Source organism: Lynx canadensis, chromosome B1 (genome assembly GCF_007474595.2).
Source record: "Lynx canadensis isolate LIC74 chromosome B1, mLynCan4.pri.v2, whole genome shotgun sequence".
In the NCBI taxonomy this organism is placed as follows: Eukaryota; Metazoa; Chordata; class Mammalia; order Carnivora; family Felidae; genus Lynx; species Lynx canadensis.
In genome coordinates this window covers 57,321,289-57,327,260 of record NC_044306.2, presented here as the reverse complement: position 1 = coordinate 57,327,260, position 5,972 = coordinate 57,321,289, and the positions used below count along the sequence as shown (strand labels likewise).

General features: G+C 42.0%; 1 pseudogene; it reads right to left on the bottom strand.

Moving 5' to 3' along the window:
* Positions 1 to 5,253: 5,253 nt before the first annotated feature.
* On the bottom strand, positions 5,254 to 5,771 carry LOC115512965 (annotated as a pseudogene).
* Positions 5,772 to 5,972: the final 201 nt, after the last annotated feature.

The window sequence follows — 5,972 nt, the reverse complement described above, 5'->3', positions numbered from 1 at the left end:
GAAAGAATGTCAGTGACAGGGTGTAAAAAAATTTGGTACCTCATAGTATTAGAGATGAGAGTCAAATAATTACACATAAGAATGACCCTGCTATTCTATTTTTTTTTCTCAGGAGACACAAACAAATATAACCTCTCGATTAAAAAAAAAAGCTTGTAAAATTGTGACATAAAGTTTTTAAGGATAATCTGTATATCATTTAGAAATGTTTAAAGCAATCACTAAATTTTTACATTTATCTTTTTAATGTTTTTAAAGACTTCATGTTTTTAGAGCAATTTCAGGTTCATAGCAAAATTGAGAAGGTATAGAGATTTCTCAAATACCCCCTTCTCCACACATGCATAATCTCCCACATTAATAACATCCCCTAAGAGTGATACCTTTATTACAATTGTGAATATACACTGACACATTGTAATCATTCAAAGTCTATAGTTTGCCTTAGGTTTCACTCTTGGAACCTTAAAGTTCACATTCTATGGGTCTGGACAAATATATAATGATATGTATCCATCATTATAGTATCATAAGATAATCTGATCAAAACACTGTTTTCCAAAGTTACTTAGTTCTACTCTTTTCCTCTTCATGTCTTTTTTTTTTTTTTTTTTTTTTTTAACGTTTATTTATTTTTGAGACAGAGGGAGGCAGAGCATGAACGGGGGAGGGTCAGAGAGAGAGGGAGACACAGAATCGGAAGCAGGCTCCAGGCTCTGGGCCATCATCAGCCCAGAGCCCGACGCGGGGCTCGAACTCACGGACCGTGAGATCGTGACCTGGCTGAAGTCGGACGCTTAACCGACTGTGCCACCCAGGCGCCCCTCCTCTTCATGTCTTTAAGTGAGGTATGTAACAATTAATTGTAATACAGTTAAATTAGTTTGTTGGGGACTGCAAGATTTCATCTGGGTTTTCCTAATATCTTGGTATCTGATGTTTTTACTGTTATTATGGCTGTTTGCTTGTTTTTAAAGTTTATTCTTTGAGATGTACCATCTTATGGGTTTTAGCATATACATATGCTATTTGTACCACTAAACAGTTCCATTGGCCTAAATATCCATTGGGCTACCCCTTTTTAGTCACATTATTTTTCCTTCTCTAATCCCTGATAGGTATTTTGTTTCAATGGGTTTGTTTTCCATAATCACATATTGATGGAATCATACAATATGCATGCTTTTAGATCTTTGAAAATGCTTTTAAAATTCATCGATGTTGATGCATGAAACAACAGTTCACTTCTTTCTATTCCTGTGCAGTATTATATTGTATGAATAGACAAAGACTGTTTCCCTGCTGAAGGGGAAATGAGTTGTTTCCAGTTTCTAGCAATTTTGAATAAATCTACAAACTTCAATATACAGGCTTTTGTTTGAACATAAGTATTCGATTTGCTTGGGTAAATAGCTAGAAGTGATATAATTGGTTCAAATAGTAAATGACTTTTCAACTTTTTAAAAAACTGTCCAACTGTTTTTCAAAGTCACCATAACATTTTGCATTCTAAGCAGCAGTGAATAAGAGTTCCACTTGCCCTGCATCTTCTGTAATATTTGGTATTCTCAGATTTTTCCCCATTTGCATTGTTTTTATTTTTATTTTAGCTATATTAATAGATTTAGAGTAGTATTTTGTGCTTTTAACTCTATTTCCTTAATGACTGATGTTGGACACCTTTTCATATGTTTGTCACCCATATTTTATTAAAGATTGTGTTATGATCTTTGACCACTCATTTTTGGAGTTGTTTTATGATTTTAAGAGTTCTTTAAATGTTACAAATACAGATCTTTATATTTTTCCTGACTAAAGAACTCTCTTTAGTTTTTATTTTAGAGCTTATTTGCTGACAGTGAATTCCTGTTTTTTTTCCTACTTCGTTTTGAAGGATAATTTTGCTAGATACAGAATTCTGGGGTGAACAGATTTTTTTTCTTACCCTGGTAATCTAAACATGTCACTCCATTGTATTCTTACTTGTGTGGTTTGTGATAAGTTTACCATATTATGACCTTTATTCTTCTGTACATAATGAATCATTTTTGTCTCCTTTTATGTCTTCATTTTTAGAAGTCTGAATATGTTATGCCTATATGGTACTTTTGTTTCCCCCCATTTCTGTGTCTTCAGTCTTCTTATATCAGTAGTTTGTGGTCTTGATTTTGGAAAAATCTGACCATTATTTCCTCAAAAATATCTTCTACCCCATCTCTTCTCATTTCTCTTTTTAGGATTCTGATCACACCCATGCTAATTTGTTAATTGTCTTATAACTGTAGATAATTTTTTCTGTCTTATTGACTTATTTTTGATTTCAGTTTGGATAATTTCCAGTGGTGTGTCTTCAATTCTATTGTTTTCTCATCTATATCATGTCTTCTGATGAACCCATCAGAAATCTCTTCTTCATCCCCACATCATTGTTTCTGATTTCTAGCATTTCCATTTGCTTCTTTCATATAGTTTCCTTCCAGTAGATGAAATTAACTATCTCCCCATGCATGTGCTTCCCTTTGAAATTGGAGCCTTAAATATATTAACCATAGTTATTTTAAATTCCTCAAGTGTTTAAACATCGGTGTTGTAATTGGTTCGTTTACATTGTGTTTTTGCTTTTTGTATGCCTTATAACGTTGTTCTTGCTGAAATTCAACATGTTTTACAAAATGGTAAATATTGAGATAAATACTTTTCTACTTCTAGATGAGCTCATTCTTTCTTCAGCTGTCTTTAATGTGGGGATTTGTGTTAATCTAGTCAGGAATTGACTGAGCTTTAAATATTTGTTTCTGTGGTCACTCTCAGTGCCCCACAGTGATACCTTACATTTCTATAGTGGCATCTTGTATGTATGATGTGGGATAATATATCAGAGGATTTATCTCAGTTAATGCTCTCTGCATTCCTTTGGGTCTCTCCCCTACATGTTAGGTCTGCCCTTTGTATTTCTTTGCAAAAGAAGCTCTTGCAGAAATTTTTAGTTGTTTTCATTCTTATTTTTACTTGATTCTTATTAGTGTAGCAGTGAGGACACTCTCATATGAAAAACCTCAGTCTTGGTTAGGCACTGTGAAAATAGGTAAAAGTCTAGGAGCACCCCTCTCCCCGCCCCCCCTCCCCTGGTCTTTTTGTCCCTACTCCAAACTAATGCAAGGCTGTGTCTAATATCCCTGCTCTTCCCCAGGAATAGATATTTTTTCCCCTTGTTTGTCTCTCCCAGCAGCAATGGGTTTCCATGAGTACTCTACGTTTACAGTTTTTATGTATTTTGTTTTGTTTGTTTACTCCCTGCAGATTAAGGTTTGTGTTCTATAAAGGTGTTCTTTGTGAAGTTTCTGCAGGGCCTTCTGTCCTCCTCTCCCAGCCAGCACCATAGGGAACTGTCTCTGATTCTTTCCATCTTCCCCATGAGTGAGTGGTAGGGGTCCTGGAGAAAAAGCAAGAGGGTGTTTACTGCCCTGTATCTTCATGCCCGTAAGGGTTTTATACCTTTATGCTACTCCACATTCATCCTTAGCAATTTGTTAAAAATTTTCTAACCAAAACTTCTCATGGATGAATATGGTATCTGGTGACACACGCCCAAGGTAAGCAAATGCTCAGGTTCTATCCTTTCCTGCAGACTGTTGGGGAAGGTCATTGAAAAAATGCGACCTCCAGTTGACTCATGAGCTGGACCCAGGCACTCCAAGGCTCCTCACTTTCTCTCCTGTCCTTGGGATGTGAGTTCTCCTTGCCTTTCCCACTCCCAGAGGTTGCTCCAAGGACATAGCCTTGAGAGAGAGATGTGGTGTGAATAGCTGCATGACATACATAACTGAATCCAGTTAAGGCCTTTATATAAATTAAGATTGGTGAACAGGTGCAAGGATCTGCTTGCTGCCACCCAAGACAAGCCTCCTATGTAACTTCCCTTTGCTTATTAAAACTGCCATCTACTAACTAGGAACTGACCTTCCTGTTTCTTAGGTGTCTCCCTGCCCTCTGAGTACAGGGGCTGGTTTCAGATTACACCTGGGGAGGTCCTGTTACAACCAACACAGATTTCCATCTAAAAGTTATATTTTTCAGTCGCATAGGTCTTATTTGAAACTATGTTTCTTTTAAGAAAAAAAGAGGTTTTTTTTGTTTTTGCTCTTGTTTTTGTTTTGCTTTTTTTTCAGTGTGTGGATTTAACGTCAAGGATTGAGACGCGGCATCCCAGCGACTGCTTCTGCTTTTCCAGCAGCAAGGGGGCCACCTATACCTGGGATGAGGTGGGGGTGGCGACTGAGTGGAAGGCTGGAGTGGTGGCAGGGAGCTGCTGGGGCAGAGAGATATCCAGGTAGCCCCAGACACAGGGATTGCTGGACAGCATGAAGATCTTTTCCAACTAGTCATCAGGAATACTGTGTGGTACTGAGGCTGCGGTGGCTCCAGTAGTCCTCTCAGGACCTTTGGTAAGCGCCTTCACGTGGATGCTCTCACCTCTTCCCTCGTCTTCTGAGGAGCTTGCCCACAGCCAACAGGGATGTGAGCTGGCCACAGCCCCACTGAGCCCCACCCACTATCCCTGCCTGTTGCTTCTTTCATCCTGTTCTAGGCCGAGGAGCCCGGGATAGACGGAGGGGCTTCTTTTCTTTTTCCTTCCATTGGGGCTTAGTCCCCTGGGCAAAGACTGGCTCAGGCTGAGCCGGCAGGGCAGTCTTGGCACCAATCTCAGTGCTTAGTAGTTGAGGAATGTAATTGGACTTGGGCAGCAGCTGCAAGGGGCAGACAGGGTTGGCTAGGGGCTGAGAGTATGAGGCTGAGACCCATGGTCCTGAAGTCTTCTCAAAGTGGGGTTTGGAGGTAGGAAAGTAAGAAGGACACAGACAGACAAATACAACGAGGGGGCAGGGAAACTTGTGCACATGAACTTACCTGGAGGTGTCCGAGTACTGAAAGCCCAGCCGTCCACCAGCCTCTGTTTGCAGGCCTCGGCTGCCAAAAATGTAGGCGAGGGGCCGGGGCTGCTTTTGCGACCTTGCGCGGCAGTGGCGTGAAGACTCGCCGGCCTCCGGAGCGATTCACTGCACGTAAAGTACATCACGGGGGGGCCAGGAGGGGCCCACAGACGCCGTTCAGGAGGAGGGCTCAGGCGCGTTCGGGCTCTTCCGGTTCCTGCCGAAAGTCAGGTCCAGCTCCTACTCCTCGGGTTTGAAAGAACCTGCTCGGCTTTTTCTTCATCGTTTTGATGTGTGTGGCCTCCCTGGGCTTGTAGTGCTGCTAGAAGCTGTTGTAGGCTACCTTTTGGAACTGCTGCCGCCCTTCAGCCTTGTGCTCACTGGGGAGTCTGCCACAGGGTGGGAAAACGACACCCCGTCCTACCTCTTTGTTCTCTACATGGCGAAGGTGGAGATGGTGAACCCACGGTGCACTGTGGAGTCGTCCAAGTACCCTTTGATGGCCTCATCTCTCCGTGGGGTTCCCCACACACGTGTACAGGACCGCATTGTTCTCCAGTACTTCTGAGATACGTTTCCACACTTTGACTTTCTCATTGCGGAGGTCCTCTGAGTTGGTGGAGCCAGGCTTCTTCATGGCTGCCACATACAGCATCCGCAGGAGGTGGTTCTGCGTCACGGGTAGGATGATGCCAAGTGCATCGAAGTAGCCCCCTGTGGCCTTCAATGCTGAAAGACACCTTGCAGGTAAGAGTTATGTTACTCTAGTTCCAAATTGGGGCCAAAGATCCTGGTGGCAAACATCAGCACCATGAAGTTCTGGACTATCTCTTTGCCCATGTAGGGATTGATAAGCTAGATCTGTTCCCTGAAACAGGAAAGGGATGTGCTTGGATAGCTGACAGGTCCCTTGGGAAGGGCTAGCTCCATGCTGACACAGTTCCAACCTGCCTGGATCGTGCAGGTCTCACAGATGTACTTGAAGACAACCTCATCGATGGCATGGAGTAAGGCCAGGGAGAAGTGGCAGGTTGGCCTATG